Source organism: Camponotus floridanus, unplaced genomic scaffold, assembly GCF_003227725.1.
Source record: "Camponotus floridanus strain SB8 unplaced genomic scaffold, Cflo_v7.5 scaffold4, whole genome shotgun sequence".
Taxonomy (NCBI): Eukaryota; Metazoa; Arthropoda; class Insecta; order Hymenoptera; family Formicidae; genus Camponotus; species Camponotus floridanus.
Genome location: NW_020229547.1, coordinates 3718790 through 3738665, shown reverse-complemented (window position 1 = coordinate 3738665; position 19876 = coordinate 3718790). Strand labels below are relative to the sequence as shown.

The following is a 19876-nucleotide window of genomic DNA, read 5'->3' as shown; positions in this document are numbered from 1 at the left end:
TACCAAGGCCGAGCAAGAGAAGCCGGATGACCCAGTGATCGCGGATTTCAAATCGCGCTTATCGATCTTCTTCATCGTGACCGCTATAGTCGTGTACAATAATACGAAAAAGAGCCACGCCATCAATAGCGGATCATCCATTAGCCGCAATATGTCTGAAGCCTCGTGTATTGAAGCTGCTTCACGAGCGAAGCAAGTGTGTGCAATTTTTATTTATTTGGTATTCAACTTTAAATTTCTAAGGAAAATATGGATAATTTATATAAACCATTTTGCCTCAAATTATTAATAAAATTAATAAATATTAATAAAATCGAGTGAGATTTACAGGCGTACTTGTCAACTTTACACATTTCTTCTTTTAATTTAAATAATTAGAAAAATACGACCGTTATGTAAAGGTCATTTAATTTTTATGTCTGGTCATATATTTACTAACATTGAATTAAAAGGCCAAGTGTATGAGTCCATTAGCATTCATGGTCGTGACAAGATTTTGTAACGCGTGCAAGATCTTCTCTCTGTTGACTTCCCAGATCCCAGGCACGTGCCACATGATGCGTGAGATGTATACACTATTTAAAAGAGACACCGTATAAATCAAACGCATCTAACTCTCCACGCTTTTTATGTCAGAATACATGCAAATATCGAAATAAACAATTTTGAGATGAATCTTTAGCATATATATATTTTTAATATTGTAAAAAATTAAACTATAATATAATATATAATATAAATATAATATATTATGTTTTTAGTTAATGTCTTTATAATTCAACCCGAATCTGACTGGATAAGCAAACCATGCTCGAAAGATTAACTCTGAGTCAGATTCGCCGAGAGAGTTAAAAATAATATTTTCATAATTTAATAATCAGGCTTGGTATTAACATGAATCAAAGTCGAAATTAAAGCTAAAGACCTATACTTTTTAGTAATTAATCATTAATGGTAAAAACTGCTTTTTGCAAAGTTGCGTTCATTTCAGTATTATAAAAAAGAAATGATTTTTTTTAAACTTACAAAAAAATGCGAAAAATAATCACTAATTATGTATATTAAGTAAGAATGATATTTTGGAAATTTTTGAGGATGCTGATTTCAAATTTGTGACCGTTACAAAATTCAGAATAATGGATTCAAAATAGCGGACCTTAAGTAATAAATCTGGAAATATTAAGTTTATTATGGAAAAAATTCAATTTCTGTAGGTTTTTTTGGGTCGTTATGATTATTATTCAAAATGTTAATTTAATTAATTTTTAAATGGAGTAAAATACGCGTTTAATGTATAAATTTGTACTTGAAAACTGTATTAGATGTAATTTTAGGAAAAAAATGGCGAACCTATAAATATTATAGTAAATCCTGAAATATTGAATTTATTTGGAACTCAGTTTCTATAAGTTTTTGAGAATGCTTTGAAAATATGTTTTTACTATAAACTATTTTCATATACTTTACATGAAGTAGCTTTAAAAATGTGAAAATAATTATAACGTGAAAAATAAATATTTTTCTTCTCAAGAAAAATTTAACTATGTTGATACTGGTTTTTCTCATTAAATAAATAGGAAAGCTAATTAAAGTTAATGCTGATAAATTAGTAATAGAAATAATGATTCTCAAAATGCAATCATATTTAAATCATAATTAAATCTATTCAAATTTTACAGAAAAAATTTCTGAAAGTTCTGATTTTTCAAATTGTTCAAAATTACAAGTAAAGAGGATTTTTTAGGTGGTTTTTTTATATAACTTTTTATAATAAGTTTTTTATTGTAAGCATTTTCTAGTGCTTTTTTTCATTCATACTAACGAAAAATAAAAAACAACTTAAGTTTCAAGTGCAAGATTTGCAAATGTATTGAAAGAGATTGAATAATTTTTTAAGATAAATTTTTCACCTGTAACATTTTTATTTTTTATCACCTAAAAAGAACACTGTAACATTTTTATTTTTTATCACCTACAATACAAAATATGTACTTTCATTTTGTTAAAACATTGAAATATACATAAATATATATATATATATATATATATATATATATATTTATAATTTATTTTAAATGTATAATATAATTCACAACTTGCTCAATTAGTGAATTGTCGATTGCACTATAAAAACAAATTTATCAAAGAGAGAAAATCCTCTTTTAAAATTTTCTAAATTTCAATAAAATTCCATGAGAATTCCCTGATTTTCTTAAATATAAAAAAAATTCGAGAGACTTTTAGATTCTTCATGTTTTCCCAAGGAGTGAATATTCTGTTGCAAATACAACAAATATGTATTATAACACGCAATAAATATTGAATTAATATAATAGATGAAATAATCTTGATAGATACGGAAGTAACTCAATATGAAATCGCAATGATACGTATTGTGCGATGAATGAGGTTGAATGCAAAAACGGCACGAAATCTCTTGTCTCTGAGAGAAGGCAAGAACGTGTCCATTGTCTGGAGTTATTTCGCATCTACGGGAACTCATCGAGAAAAACGTTCAGTGCGATAACCGCGTTCTCGACGCACGTCACCGTCCAAAGAAGTATTCCGTAACGACTAGCGGTCATCATAGTTACTCGTCTTCTCTCATTTCTGCTTAATCGTTCTCATCCGACAGCAAATGGATCTCGAGATTCTCGTTTGTAACAAGTTCGCGCGATCTATACGCATTCGGCCGCATGCTTCTTGCACTGAAAATAAATCTAGAAAAAGTTTCAAAGTGCACGAAGAGAAGATTCGAAAAGATCAATTTTTAAATCTTCAGGATATACAGAAATGTCGAATTTCGTACAAAGTATTGTGAATTTGCAACACATAAATTTGAAACAAACAATTACATATTTTTTCTTAAAAATATTTATGTTTTTTCTTTAAATTGATTCCTTTATTTATTTTCTTTTTTATTATTTTGTGTATAAAAATATTGAGAGAAAATAATCAAAAAATATTTTATAAAATTAGTTAGAAAATAAATTTAACATAAAATGTCAATTGTGCAATCAAGTCGAGAAACCTACATTAATAAAAAGCAAAACTGATGCAGCATCTAGAAGATAAATTCAAAGAGAGAAGCGAGCGTACACTTTTCGGTTTTATCGGGAATTGGACTTTGGCTTTGTAGACTAGTGCAGTCTACTATACTACGCTTCACTCAAGCAAATACAATGCAATAACAAAAATAAAAATATATCATTTATGATAACCAGCAAATCGCAAGATATGATCAATCATTTATAAAATATTCATAAAATTAAAAAAAAAACGGGATAAAATTGAAGAAGGAAGTGTTATTAAAATAGACACATGTTTCAAATGTGGTGATAAAATTCGAGATAGGAACGCTATCATGTTCGTAAAGCATTTGATCGTCATTCATGACATTCAGGACTTTTTCCTGGATGAAATATATCAAAAGAGTAAGTGAAAAACAGCAAAAAGTGCTAATTTACTATTACTAATTTACTTCTTTTGAATAATTTAGATATTTTGAATAATTTATATACTTTTGCATACAATAAGAAAAATTTGTAATTTGAATAAAATTCAGATATAATTCAGATATTTATACCACATGTTTTCAACAAATACTTTGTATATTGAATCAAATTAACTTGTTGTTAGGCTATTAATCAAAATATCATACAAATTTAAAATTTACTAAGTTAGTACTATTGTAGTCAATAATTTAAGACACTATGCAGAAATAAATATAAATTGTGAATAGGTATGCACATTTTTTAAATAATCGGGCAGAATTTTTGTATTTGGATGTGGAATTTTTAAAAACATCGAATATTCAAATTTTCGACATATTTTGATATACATTAAAATATAATTTGATGCCTTGATAATATATGTTGTGCATATAATTGAAGATATAGAGCGAAGCGTGGCATAATAGACAGCTACTAGTCTACAAAGCCAAAGGCCTCGTGTTTGATTTCCGGTTGAACCGAAAAATTGTATACGCTCGCTCCTCTCTTGGAAAGCAATGGCAAACCATGCAAATATCTTGCAGGAATTAAAAAGCAGTTTCTGCTGTTAATATGAAAATGCATTTAACTAATAAAATTTATAAAATTAAAATAAAAGATTTTCTCGCGCACTTAGATATATTCAATATTTTAATAAATCGAAATATGTTGAAACTTGGAGACATTTGAATAATTCTTTCAATTCTTTCTTTTCAATTTAATAAAATATTTATTCGATCTTTATCAAAATATTCTCAACGATTAAAGCTACAAGATCAAATATACAAAATACAAAATAAAAGAAATAATTGTAAATTTTATGAATATTCTTAAATTATCTTCTCTGAATCGTTTTAAATGTATATTCGTTTACAAATAATCGCAAAATTTAAAATGTTTGTTTCTCACAAATATTATAAATATTCTAACTAGATATGTAACATATTCATATTTGATAAAGTTATAAGTATTTAAATCAGTTTGATTTACAGCAAATACTCAGATTATTCAAATAAATATAAGATTTAATAATAATAATAATAATAATAATAATAATAATAATAATAATTTAACAATAACAATAATAGTTTTGATTTATAAGAATCAAAATACACATTAATAAAAAATTTTGTAATAATCCTGATTATTTCAAATTGTCCGTAATTAAATTTAATTTTAGGTACACAGTTTATTGAATAATTAAAATTCAGGATTCAAGTTTTTTGAACAGTAAAAATATAATGGAGATATCAAAATAAATTACAAAAAACGGTACTGTGCATTAAACACACATATAATAATAGCAATTTAATCCTCATTTAAAAAATTCTGCTTAACGGAAGAATTCGAGGAGTCAAGCATTGACAATTATTTGTATTGTACATTTCATTAGGAATGTATTACGGCAGTACAGTAAATATAATTTTAGGAAATTCATGTTTTAGAAAAATATGAATTGAAATAATAGCAATATAAGACAAAAGGTAATATGCATTAGAAATATTTTTTAATTCTGCAGCAATACTGGCAATATTGACAATAAAATAATAATAAGAATATCAAAAATACAAAAGCAACACAATAGCAATATTAACAATAAAATGTATTGTATTGTCAAAAATGGCAATCTCTGTACATTTTCTCAGTGGTGATTAACCCCTCGATTTTATCCCTTAGATAATTGCTAAATAAACAAGTTAATAAATTTCTGCATGTATAATGTTCTATTTTTAAAAAATGAATTTTATAATTTATATAAAATTATGTCAAATTAAAGTATAAAATATCTTGTAAACAATTTAATTTTTGGTCATCTTATCCGAATATTTTTTTACGCTAAATGTTATGAGAAATCGAAAAGAATATAATATGATTCCATTTAAAAAAATTAAATTGGTCTTTACATAATTTAAAAAAATAATTTTATTTAAAATTCAAGATTATTAAAGTTTTTCTCTCTCAAAATTATGTAATTTTTTTTGAAACATTTTTTGTACGATATCAAGTTTCAGAGAAAACACCTTGCAATTTATGTAAAACATCTTGTATAAATGCTGTTTGATATGTTTGTACAATATGATTTGCATTTCTCTCATCTTTCTCAAAAAAATGGGAAAATATGATAGTTTATATAAATATAAATTAATTATACAAATTATAAATTCATAAACTTTACATAATATAAATTTAAATAACAAAGTATTTGAGAAACCGTGTTATACTAATATTATTTTTTCAAATAGCATGTTGAGTGCTCTTATTCAGTCATTTCGTATTTGTAGAATCTCTACACTATTTTCCTCCTAAAATAATTTCACTGTTTGAGAGCTGCAGTAATCTTCTCCCCGAGAGTGCGGTATCATGATTGTTTTATTTCAATTGTTACGGGTGAACGGTTATCAACGCGACGAAATAAAATCGCCGCAACATTCGAACGGCAAGCTGAGATTAGGGTTGCATGAGATACTGAGACTAATCTTGATATTGTCTTGTCTTGATAATCAGAACAAAATCAAGACAAAATTTTTAATTAATAAAGTTATCAAGACAGAAAATTTTTAATTAATAAAATTATCAAGATTGAAGTTGTCAAGATTATTGGTCTCTCTCTCTCTCTCTCTCTCTCTCTCTCTTTTATCAAGATTATTGATTTAAAAAAAATTAAATATATATATTTGTAAAGTAAAGAAAGAAAACTTAAAAAATCACACTATATTATTTATGAATTTAAAAAGTTTTATTCAATAAATAAGAACTTTTATATTAACAAATTTAGAAACAATTAATACAATAAACAAAATAAACAATATAAAATTTTATATGATTAGTTAGCTATACAAAATTTTGCGTACAGCGCATATACGTGATTCTCTTATTGTGTGCGTATAAGTCGTGTTTGTATTTTGGCATCATTATATGCATCTACTTTTTCATAAATAGCATATACATATATATTGTATTTTTTTGAGAAAGTAAACAAATGTCACATAAATAATTATCTTACATTATATTATAAAGATTATGTTAAATATTATCTTAAACAGTTATTCTGTATTAGATAAAAATTGTTAATAAAATCAGTGCAAGACAAAATTTTTGCTGCAAAGATTCATTTAAAACCAAAACAAAATTTAAATTTTCATTAAATTAAAATGTGTAATAAAGCAATACAGTATCTTTACAATATATTATATCTTGAATCTTATGCAATCTTAGACAAGATTCAGGAGAACTCCTCTTGACCGTGCGTGCGCGCCCTTCCATATGAATTAGGCTCCTCACGGCGCTTTAATTCCCGAGTAATTTAATTTATGTCTTTCCTGGGTACGTTCGAGTGGCGTTGGCAAGTTTAATGAGCGGGCGTAACAGTTCCTCCAGCAGAGGAAATGGACGATGATTAGGGGGAGTAACAGAATGTTCGCCGAGTACGCTCTGCGGCTACGTAAGAATATTTAGTGTGTTGCTATGGAAAGGTTTCCCCAAGTTTCTCGAGACGCGATTTCTTTCGATTTTACAAAGAGCGATTACAAGCGCGATGATGTTCGGATTATGCCGGCAGCGATGATACTTCTCGCACACAACTATGTGTAAATTGCAGATATGTATAACACGCAAATCAATATATACATGTGTATGGCGTGAATTGGAGCAAATCGGAACGACGAGAAACCACATCGTCTCTTTTATTTTACGCGGTAAAGTAACTGAGTCGAGCATATGGCCGATGAACCGGCCGGCAAACGATCATCGATGTATGTAATGTACAGGATGTCCCATATAAATAGGGCGCAGATTGGTACTATTTCTTGTCAAAAAAGATATTTTTCCTCTGGCAAAATTTGCAGAAACGCATCGTTCTCAAAATATAATTTTTTTAATTATTTCAATAAATGCATCGGCTGTTTTTTCGTATAAATAATTTTTCGTGTAAATATTTTTATAAATCTGCTTATTAAAAGTCTGATATACAATATATATTTTCATAAAATTATTGAAGGAATTTTACTTGATGAATAAATTCGTTATAAAAAAATTAATTATAGATCAATTGGAATGATCAAAATTTCTACGCGAAAAATCAAAAAGCAAATACATACATTGAATAGATTAAAAAATAGCGATGCACTTTTGAAATTTTGTCAAAAAGATTAAAGTTTATTGTCCGACAAAGAATACAATTTATCTATATGAGATATCCTACAGATACGGGTCGATTGTGATTCATATTAATCTTTGCACGGTAGATTTGCAGCGACATTTTAGCGATGCGATAAGATGTCGTTTGCATAACACACGTGGGTGGGACACGCCGGATGATGTTGAAAAGATGCACTTCCATAATCCAAACATCCCGTTGCGCGGAGGAAACCGACCGAGAAGCGCTACGGCAAGTCTGATAAAAGCACACGAAGAGCAGACGAACGGTCGCACCACGCTATTGCCGGTACCGGCATCGAAGTCTACAACGATGTCGGTCGAATTCAAAGATTTAACTCGAAGAAGAGATATTGGCTGCGCCGAAAGCCCTCGATTACAACGTTATAGAAAAATTTGATGCGAAATAGACTGTAAGATTCACGACAAGACAATATTCGTAAAAATATTATATTGGTTAAAAATTTTCGAAAACTTACTCTTATCTTGATCTAAGTGAATCTTTGTAAAAATCAAGAGAAATCAGAAGATTAGTCGTGCAATTTCTAATGCAAAACAATTGCATTATTTCGTGCAATTTCTAATGCAAAACAAGTTCTCAAAACTAGATCAAGTTTTCTAACTTGTTTTATTAATTTTAATTAATTTTATATTAATTTTAATTTAAAATATCTACTCAAATCTTATAAAAAAATCTTATAAAAATTCTCTGAAAATTCTCTGAGATCTACTAGATATTTTTATTCAAAATTCCAACTAAAGAAAATATTTTTTTATGCTTTTTTAAAAATATTTTTTAAAATATTTTTTTTTATTTTATGCATTTTCTCTTCAATATTCTTCGCTCGATACGAAAAAAAGACATAAAGCTTAAGTTTCAAGTGTTAGATTTGCGAATATACTTAAAAAACTGAATAGCTTTCATAAGATAAATATTTTTTACTCGCATAACATTTTTATTTTTTATCAAAAATATATAAATTTTAAAAAATTATAACGAAAAATGTGTATTGCATATTCAATATTTTTCTAAGATATGAAATATATAAATGGAGAGACAAATATATATTTATAATATATATTTTAAATTATATTTTAATAATATTTTAAACATACATAATTAACAATTTAGCTTGTCAACTGCTTACAATAAATTATTAAAGAGAGAATTTTTTTTAAATTTTCCAAGTTTCAATAAAATTCCATAAAAATTCCCTGATTTTTCCAGCTAAATTCCTGAGTATTCCAGGTTTTCCCTGTTTTTTTTAGTTGACACCCTCTTTAAATATCTACAAGTATGCATATAAAAGATATCTTAATTATAGACTCGATTGCAATTTTAATCATCTGATACACGATCGCTTGTTAATCTTGAAAGAATAAAAAGACTTAATAACTAGTGCAGGAAAAAAAGGATTAATGAGACAAGCTATTTACGCGAAGAAGAAACTCGCTGACGTCTGCAAATTAGACGACGAATGACGGACGCGACCGGAGCTAGTGTTCCGGAAGTATGACAACGGTAATGGATAACTGGAAATTGCGCTCATGTCCCATCGACACTACGGAACGTACGTATTTACAACACGCACATGCATACGCGCGCGCGCGGTCCCGCAGATATAGCGAAGATATATTGACGGTGGCTCTCGACCGAAGTCACGTTCGGCATCGTGACGGTATTTTGAACGACCGTCAGAGATCATAGCAGCTGCACGCGGAGATCACAGCAGCCGTAACGCTTTAACGCCTCCCGATCGTGCGGCTACCCATAACGCGACCTTTTCTGCAGTCGAACTTGATATGAACTCGCGTCGAGTCTCGGTCACTGACTCAAAATTACGCACCCCGATATTAAATAATCCAGTAAACATTGTTTGTTGCAATATTATGATGTGGAAGTTACAAATAACACAAGTTACCTATATGATATAAAATTGTAATATATCATACATATTTTTTTTTATTGGTACATATAATATTGTTATGTACGTATGTGTTTCTTTACTTGCTATTATGCAGCGAAACTAGGATTAACTCGTATTCAATTATTTGAAATTGAACGTGTAAATATATGAGAAATAGTCTATTTATTGCCTATTTAAAAGTAAAAATCGAAATTTTTGTATAAATCCTGAATTTTATAAATTATCACATTTGTAATTAGAGTTAACTAGAGTTAACTAGAGTTAATTAGAGTTAACTAGAGTTAACTCGCATTTAATTTCTCATCATGAAATGAATTAAAAAAACTTATGAATATAAAGCTTATAAATGAATATAAAGGACGAATACTAAGATTCAAAGTCTCTGTTTCCTCTAATTTTCAATACAATTTCATAAGAGGTTTAGAACATTAAATAGATTATTTGAAATTGAACGCGTAAATATATGAAAAGTAGTCCATTTATTGCCTATTTGAAGGTAAAAATCGAAATTTTTGTTTAAATCCTGAATTTTTATAAATTAACACATTTGTTTTATTTATTTAATTATCAACTTTATATGATCAATATTTTATAATCTACATGAACTATAATTACGATATAACTGCAATGTAACAACGTAATATTACATGTTATATTACATGTTATATTTATGAATGGGAAATTATAATTAATGCAATAATTTACTGATGATATTTATGTAATGTATTATTTCTAACATTCAGTTTCATTGCTTTGATAACATTAATATAACAGTGTTTAGAAAGTACCTGATTCGAAGAAGAAAACATTATTTTACTTAGTTTATGATCCTATAATTGATGTGTAACTTTGTAAATATAGTTGTGATGCAAAATTTAAAAAATATTATAGCGTTTTCGAATAAGGTAAGTTTGATAGCTCTGAGAATGATTAATGATGTCATAAACTCCGTCTTAGAGTATTAGAGGTACTTAGATAATTAGATTAATCAATGAAATATTTCGAATAAGCGTTTGATTGATTAATCAAGGATAAAAATCTTGTATTTTAAAGTCAAAATATCAAACATATTATATTATTAATTTATTATTAATTTATTATTATATTATTAATGTATTATTTAATTAAATTTAACTTATTTTTGGTCAAACATATGTTCATGATAAATATTTAATCGTTCTCAGACTAATTGTGAATCTGTTTCACTCAAAATAACCATTAATATCGTGATATCATCGTTGATCTTAATTATAATTATCGTTATTTTCAAAAAAGTAACAATATCAAAAATATTATAAATATATAATATTTAAATATATAATATTTAAAAATATTGAAACAAAATTTTCGAATTATAAATGAAAAAAGTTTTTCGAAAACTTTATGAAATTACAAAAATTGGAATTTTTAGTTAATTTCAAGCGGACATACTTTTCCAATTTTTTAGACATTAATACAATTTTCATTTTAGACTCAATTATAAAACTAAAAAATTAGAAAAATGCCATATATAAACAGGTTCATTAGCTGTAATTCGTATTATTGCTATTTTAAACGGAAGTATTACCTTCGATCGCTCTCAGAGGACCAAGCTGGTCCGCGATATGGTAAATCCACGAGTCTTGGTGTAATCACTTCATCCGCGCTCACTTCGACTCAATGTATCCTCGTGATTCATCTCGTATCTCGGTATGCAACGACAACCACGGATTTCCGACGGGAACGAACACGATCGTACGACGGGGAAGCCACCATCGCGCGTGATTCACCGTGATTCACGATGTGGACTAACTAATTCCTCGATGCCGCCTGCTGGGACCGATTCGCCGAAAATCAGTTCCTCATCTTGGCGAAATTTTAATATCAAATACACTTAAAAAAATTTAATATAAACTATGTTTAATAAATTTTGTGGAGATTCGATTGACGATCTTTGAAATATACGCTTTTCACTTGTGTCAATATCGAATGGATTGATTAAATAAATCTCGAGATGGTCTGATTGTCTGATCGCGTCGCATTCTGTTGGATTAGAAACACACGATGCAGTCGTTTGGAAAGAAAAGAATTCCACGATGATACCAAATTCTTCGACGAGTATGTAAATGATTCGGAAAATAATATCTCTGTCATTTAATTTCGCGCACATGCATTATTTTCTGATGATCACCTGATGATGGTTCCTTAAAATTATTAATGAATCGTTTCTTCTCGATTTTTCGGCTCATGATCTCACTTAATCAAGTTGAATCGAAATATCATTTACGGAAGTTGAAGTTTGCAGTCAGGCCAAGTGAAATGACAAACTTGCGATAAAAAAATTCGCACAGGAACAAGAAATTCGTCGCGATGCGCGAAGTCAGAAGTAGAAGAAGAGAGTCGACGAAACCGAACGGTTGAGGTTTAGCCGTGACGGACGTCGGGCTGGTACTGAACGGCTTAACCGGTATATACAACTACTGACCGTCATCATCGCAGCCATCACCGGTCTCTCCCTCTCGTTCTTTCTCTCTACTCCTGTTTTTCTTTCCCGTCTCTCTTTCTTTCTCTCTCTCTCTCTTTCTCTTTCTCTTTTCTCGTTCGCCATCTTCTTCCGTGCCATCCTCGTCCACCGCTAACTATTATCGCCACCGTCGTCACACTCGACCTTCTTCCACAAACGTAGATATATACATATCTCTTATGGCAGCACATCGTCTTCAGGGTATCTGCAAGGTTACCGATCGAAAATCGGACATCAAAATCGAACGCGCGGGCGAAATTAAGGCTGAACTTTTAGTAAATTATAATAATCTACGTATAAATAATGTAAATTACAATAAATAATTTATAAAATATATAGCTTATCAAAAATGTTTTACTTATACTGATTTAAACATAACGATATAATTTTAATACTTTATGATGTTATAAAAAATTTGAAAATTCAACAAGTTAAATTTCATACTAATAGAAACAAAATAAAATGTATATTCTATGAAAATATATATTCTATATATTATATTACATAAATATTATATAAATATTGAATATTATATATATTATATTATATAAATATTATATATTATATATATTACATAAATATTATATAAATATTGTGTTATATTAATATTATTTTGTAATATAATTACCATTTCTAGCATTTAATTTATAACAGTTTACATGAAAAAAGTCGTGTGAACATCATGTATATACATAATGCGTAAATAATTCATGTAAACATAATTTTAAAATCTACGATATAATCCTCGCTTCGGGTAACGTACGATCAATAACGGAAGGTTAACGGAGGAATAGATATAGCGGAACGTCCGATATCGCGAGATACATCCAGAAAGAAGGAAGGGTGGCAGGAGCTCCTGCGTTACTTTCAGCTTCCGCTTCGCTACCGTTATGCCACCGTTGAAGGGAGAAGAGAATTGTTTTTGAATTAACTATTATAATAGTTATACAGCCTAATCTCGCATACATCATAGAACGGCGTGTCGCGTGACTCGTTTAAGTTTTCATTATTCTCTTCACAAGCATTACAATGAGTCGTTGTATCATTACGTTGCTTTCTGACTCAAAAAAATGTTTTGCTGATGTAAATAGATTTCTAGATGTAATGATAAAAATTTATTTATTATTGTATTTGCTAGAACATTGTAACATGTATAATTTATAAGAGCAAATTCTAGTCACACCTTGTAACAAATCTAACAATAAGTTCCATGGTCAAATATTAATCATTATAAATATTAATCATTGAATAAATAATTTCGATGATGTCAGAATAATCTTATGAAAATTTATTCTTCTGTGTATTTAATTAAACTTCATAACAAGTAATGATTAATCTAATTAATTCTAATGATTAACTTTAACATGGATAAGCATCAGAATAATTTTCTTTCTAAATTTCACTAACAGTTTAGATATAAATTCTATCTCTGTCATTTAGATTAATTAAATGCAAATTGCAAATGCAAATATGCGATATCATATTTTGCTAATTATTTATCTATCTCAATTAATCTTTTATACCTAGAAAATTATTATTGTAACAAGACCATCTTTTTGAGAGTTTACTCTAGATTTTTCTTCATTCTCAATATAATATTAACGAATTAATTTAGATTTATAATGATACAAGAATTGAAAGATTAATAATGATATAAAAAATATCTATATAAGCGTCCGATATCTATCTACACATCATCATATCATTGTTCTCCAAAATATTTATATTCTGCTTCATAAGGCTTCAATTAAAATCTCAAGCGATTGTAGCACACTTGGCAGGAGAAAAAAAAATTAATGCGTCCCAAAAAAGACGTATACAATCCAACTACAGATTGAGAAACGTGAGCCCGATTTCGGAAATATGGACGTGTATATACGAGGCACCGTTTTCTCCATCTCACCCGTAGAAATCTGTGGTTGTGTAAACGCGGTAAGAAACGAGAATGCGGCACGAGACGCAGCTAAAAGACCGATGCAGAGAGCGAAGGAGAAGATTTTGATTTAAAAAGAGAGAGGGGGGGAGGAGGGAGGAAGAGAGAAAAAACGGTACACAAGAGATGAAGAAGAAATTGAGAAACTAAGTGAGCGCTATTATATGCATACAGGTGAGATCGTCAATGAAGATTGTACGTTAATTCGTCGTTAATCTGTCGCCTCGGATGAACGTGCGTAGTCACGTACGCCGGTAGCGTTATCCAAGTCAGTAAAGAGGAATAAAAGACTCCCGTCTTGAGTATGGGATACGAAAATTGCACCGCAATTTTATCAATTGCAACATCGCGTTTATGCAATTGTGTCCGAGGGATTATTTCAATGAGACAGCTTATCATTTGCCACTCATGAGATTTGATAGCGAGCAGCGCGATTATTGAAATTGTATAATAAAACATGGAAACAAGTATCGCACTACATGTATTAAGAAATACGAATTACTATATAGGGTGTTCCGATAAAGATAAGCAATCTCTCGTGGACATGTAGAGCAGATAAATAACTTCATAAGTTGCTAAATAAAATTTTTTTCTGCAACGCATTTTCACTGAAATATTTGTCTTTAAAATTAAGATTTTTAGAATCATTTTTCTTTTCAGTAACTTTTATATTACTTTGTACATTTTAATAATTTGTAATAATTATTTTTACGTAAAGAGCAAAGAGACAAAATAGCATGATAGATTTCTTTTGATCACTTTGGAGAACTAGGAACGTATTACCTATAACTTTTATTTTAACTTAAAAACTTTGAAGTCAATAAATTATATACATATATGTTTTTTATATTTTTAAATATATTTTTAGATTCTCTATATCTTTTTCTAAATATAAATACTCTCGTTTTATTTCGTCAAAATTAATAATTTAGAGAAAAATAAATTTAATCGATAGAAAGAAATAAATAATGATGATAATAAAATGATAAGAGATGTCTGAATAAAAATTTTAGAAGAAATTAAAGAGTTATCTTTATCCGTTCTAAATGCCCACGAAAAATTGCTCATCTTTACAGAAATACCTTGTATAAATATTACTTTTGAATATACATTTTCAGCCAATGATATTTCACTGAACATAATCAATATATTTTTTTATTTTAAATACTTACATGTATATAAAACTAAATTTAGTATATATTATATATAATATATAAAAATATAGATTGTTGAAATAAATAAAAATTATGTATTGGTGTTTAATGAAACGTTAATGACTAGCTGAAAATGACTATTGAAAAGTAATAAGCGTGTCAGAATATAATCGGAGAGATTATTTTATCTATCGATTTATGGCTACGCCAGGTAATATTACCGAAAAGAAGTATCGAAGTTGAACTTCCGTCAAAAAAGAGAACGGTGAAAATTTTTAGTACCTGTTAATCCCTGAGTAACCCGTTCAGTACCCTCGATTACACCGTCGATTACCGCGTAGATGGCATACCAAAGGAAATTCCTTCGACTAGCGCAAGATACGAACTGTCGTCTTATCGGAACAATATCATCATCGAGGGATTATCGTATCGTAAGTGGTCCATACCACGATCGATTCTCTATAATTTCAACATTCGCATTTAACACTTTTATCGCAAAATGTCAACGCTCGCTCGTCAACAAAGTCACGAGATGTATTTTACTTGGGTCCTGTTGGCGGTCACCAACCGGTGTCTGACACGGCACGAGCCGTGAAAGTTCAGGCCATCGTCGATGCTTACTGCGATGCGAACGCGTTAAACAAGTTTAACGTCCCTCCGTGCTCCTCTTTTGTAAACCCATTTTTGGATAAGAGTGATGCAAGAGCGTTTTTACCTAAAATGTGTCTGTATTCTCAAGTTTCTCTCTTTTTATGCAGTCGATATCGAATAACGAAAATTCGCCGATTAAGGAACAAGTAATTGTTTGAATCCCCGATCGGCCGATACCCGTTTGTAGGCTGATCCGCTCGTGTAAGCACGGAGGCAACACCAGTCGAGCGTAAGTACAGATTAGCGGTAACTCTCTCGGACGCGCGGCGCGGAGCAATAGCCGTGTCCCATTCAGGTAAAGGCCAGTTTACACGCGGTTTCTCCTCACTGCCGTGTATTCCTATCTGCATTAAGCACGGACGAATCGGAATAAGAAGGCATAAGATGTATGGAACGAGCGATCGATGTATTAGCATCTTTTTCAGAGAGAGTGTCAATGTAGATCTTGTTGTACAAAACTCAAGGCAAAATAATATTCGTAAAAATATTGTACTGGTATTGAAAATGTTCGAAAATTTATAAATCTTGTTCCGATGTCGAGTGGATCTTTGTAGCAAAAATCTCATCTTTCTCGATTTTATTAACGATTTTATTAACGATTTTTAATTAATATTGAACAGTTATTTGAATATTTATATATTATTTATTTGGATTATTATAATATTTGATTTATAATCCTTATGATATATTTTAATAAAATAATAATTATTATTTATATGTCATCCATTTATTTCTCAAAAAATATAAGTCTTTACGAAAAGGCAATTAATTATAGTGAAAACGCAGATGACTCATACATATACAATGAGAAAACCGCGGACGCATCTAATTTACAAATATGTATATGTATAACTTCTTTTAAAAATCAATAATCTTGATAAGAATAATCTTGGCAATCTTATTGTTAGTCTTAGTACTGATAATTACAAAGTAAAAATCTTGTTTTGATTTTGTGTTGAATTTCGAGACAAGACAAGACAATATTAAGATTTGTACAATCCTAAGTTACATATCATTTTTTTGACAAAACATATAAATGTATTAAAAATATATAATCGGTTTAACGTATTATATTGCTTCCAATTGATAGTAATTAAACGATATCAAATCAATTTTGAAGAATTTTTAATTCTGTATATTGCAAAATATTTTAATGTAATAACACGAAGATTTCTAATAAGATAATCTGAAAAAAAGTATCTAGAGTAGATTGTAATCGATTTTTTCTGGATTCGTAATATTAAAAAAAAGGAATTTTTTATATTAATTTTATATTGCATAATTATACAATTCGTTCAATTATTGTTTCAACTTGCTAATATTCTTTTTACGAAAAAGGAGAACAATATTTTTTTATTAACGCTATGCGAAATACTTATTCCTGGACGTGATTAATTTACCACGTAAATACTTTGAAAGAGGAAGAGGAAGAGAAAAAGGGGAAACGGAATGAGAGAGAAAGAAAAAGAGAAAGAAAGAGGGAGAGAGAGAGAGGAGGGGGGAGAGAGAGAGAGAAATACAAGCATAAGAGATTAGTTAATGATGGCATTATTAACTGAGGAGTAATTTCCGTAGTGAATCGATTGCAGTCCAATAGGCTTAAATGACTGTAGCAAACTGCCGCTATGCCCTAAAGAAACGTTTCAGTCTCTTCGATGATAGTCATCAATGCCAAAGAGCGTGCGTCGCGAACGAGAGAGAATCAAAGAACGATCCGTGGACGAATGTAAGCAAGATGGAACGATGAAGGATGATTAATCCCTCTTCCATCGACTGACACACGAACCCAACACTCTCTAATGACACGGCCAATGTAATTTTTAGCCCGTCTCTCATCCCTCTCCTAGAGTACCGTATAACTCGTAATTAGCGTCTGCGACTGAAACCCTTTTCGAATGCATTCAATCATACGTACATATTACGCGTAACTACAGTAATCATATTAAGGGATAACTACAGAAAAAAGAAGCTTATATTCTCTTTTCATAAAAAAGACAGTCTAATTCCATAATATTAATAGAGTGTCTCTTTGTAAATAAATGTGGGATAAACTTCGCATTTTTCCTCTTGTATGAATAATGCATAAGAAGTGTTCCATTCAAAAGTGGAGTATATCTTATTTAATAATAATTAATTCTAACTTTCTGAAAGAAATTTTTGTTAGAACAATTATTTTAAATATTGAATTTTATAATTAAAAATTATTAAAATTTTATTTATATTTTAAATCAAAAGATAAATTTGAAAAAAAATAAGTTTTAATGTTTCTTATCCAATAATAATACTCATATTTATTTATAATTTCTTTGCTCTTTCGAATTATTATTATATTAATAAATTAATAAACTTTTAATTATTATTTTTATAAAATTTAATAAATTATATTATTATATAATTTATTATCTTTGAAACACAATATTTCTTATTTTCTCACAACGTATGAAAATGTTTCAGCTTAATTAACGAGATAAGATCAATCCAAATCTCCGCATGGTTGACTGTAACCTCTCCGGAAAATCTGTTTTTATAGCGGGGACCAGCGGTCACGCGCAGGGGTAATCGATCGAAATTTCAATGACGGCCTGTAAACCTGTCATTAATGCGGGGCGTGGAATGAGGATCGGTCCATGCATCAATATGTCCGAGTGTGATTATGGTCCCGTGGTAGCGAAAGCTGGTGGGCGCTATCACGGATGGCATCTTATTCTTATTATCATACGGGCATTCTCGGCTCGCTGCCCCCGCTACTTAAACACGAATTTTTAAGGGCGCGCCCCGTCTAATCGATTCAAAGTGATATACATATAATGAGAACCGGTCGAAATCGCGCCCCTTCCACATTAATCTCTTTACATCGCCTGACGAGAAGGTGGATACTTGCATGAGTAATGGAATATATTTGTCGCAGTTATTTCTTCTCGGAAATATTATTGATATTTTTTTAGCGCGATACGTATCTACGTTTAAAAGTATGAAAAATATGAAAAAGGACAGTATCGAAAGCAACTGCAAACACGCAACCTTTGAATTAGCTGTACACGATGCTGTGTTTAATATTCATTTAATCAATAGATGTCTATCACAAAAGAGGGTGGAACGGTTATGCACATGACATTTAAATGGGAATTTTTATGATATACAGGAGTAGGCGAGGACCGACATTAGGATGACATACTACTTGTAATATAATAGAGGACTTTAATTTTTTGTGCTCAATTCATGTCTAGACAGTCTCGATAAAAAACTCAGCAAGCAGGTCAAATATTTGATTATAACATTATTAAATAAATATAAATAAATATAAATTAAAAGAAAATTGATTCCAAATTTTTGGACCAAATAATCGAGAAGAGTGAATAAAATTATTATGTATTCATGTTGTAAGTAATTTCTTTTGATTTAATATAAAATTTTTATACTTGTATTCGAAACTTATTTCAATTAATTTACTATTCTTCTATTTTTTTATCAAAAATTGTTTATAAAAATTATCATTGCGTTATATATATAATATATTTATTAATAATCATTTCTATATATAATTAAATTATATTGCAACCGATTGTAATAAACGAAATATTATATTAAACTTAGACAATATTTTTTATAATTTAAATTATTTACAAGTAATCTTGTCTATTCTTTTTTTCTCCCAGTTGACACTTTGAACGGAACGCATAAATTCTTAAACCCGGCCTAGTTGATAATTGTGGAGGGCAAGGGGTTAATATACTGTTAATACTACGACGTGAGGCGACGTAAGACGGCGCCTTATCCACATCTCTATCGAATTATAATTGGCGAGAAACTTTAATTACGGAATGGACTATCGCGCGCGCGTTATTAGTACACACACATACATCCCTTTCTATTATATATGTTGCATCGCGAATAAAACATTAAAATACATAATTCTTGCAATCCTGAGACTGCATTGTCTAAAGTTGCACGAGACACCGAGATTAATCTTGATATTATCATGTCTTGTCACGAAATTCGAAATAAGACAAGATTTTTAATTAGTTCCCAAGATTGTGATTTTCAAGAGATTATTAGTCTTG

The 19876-nt window shown here is 29.5% G+C and overlaps 1 protein-coding gene across 4 annotated transcripts in view; it reads right to left on the bottom strand.

Moving 5' to 3' along the window:
* Positions 1 to 19876, bottom strand: part of LOC105259581 (serine proteinase stubble) — a 43969-nt gene that overhangs the window by 9256 nt on the left and 14837 nt on the right. Inside the window, exon 1 of one of the 4 annotated variants that reach the window (XM_011271603.3) lies at positions 11142 to 12087. The exons of 1 other annotated variant lie outside the window; for it this stretch is intronic. The gene's annotated coding sequence lies outside the window, so the exon portion shown is untranslated. Of the gene's footprint in view, positions 1 to 439; positions 456 to 11141; positions 12088 to 19876 lie in introns of those variants that run through there. 2 more of the 4 variants (XM_011271605.3, XM_025411412.1) reach the window with 2 other exon arrangements.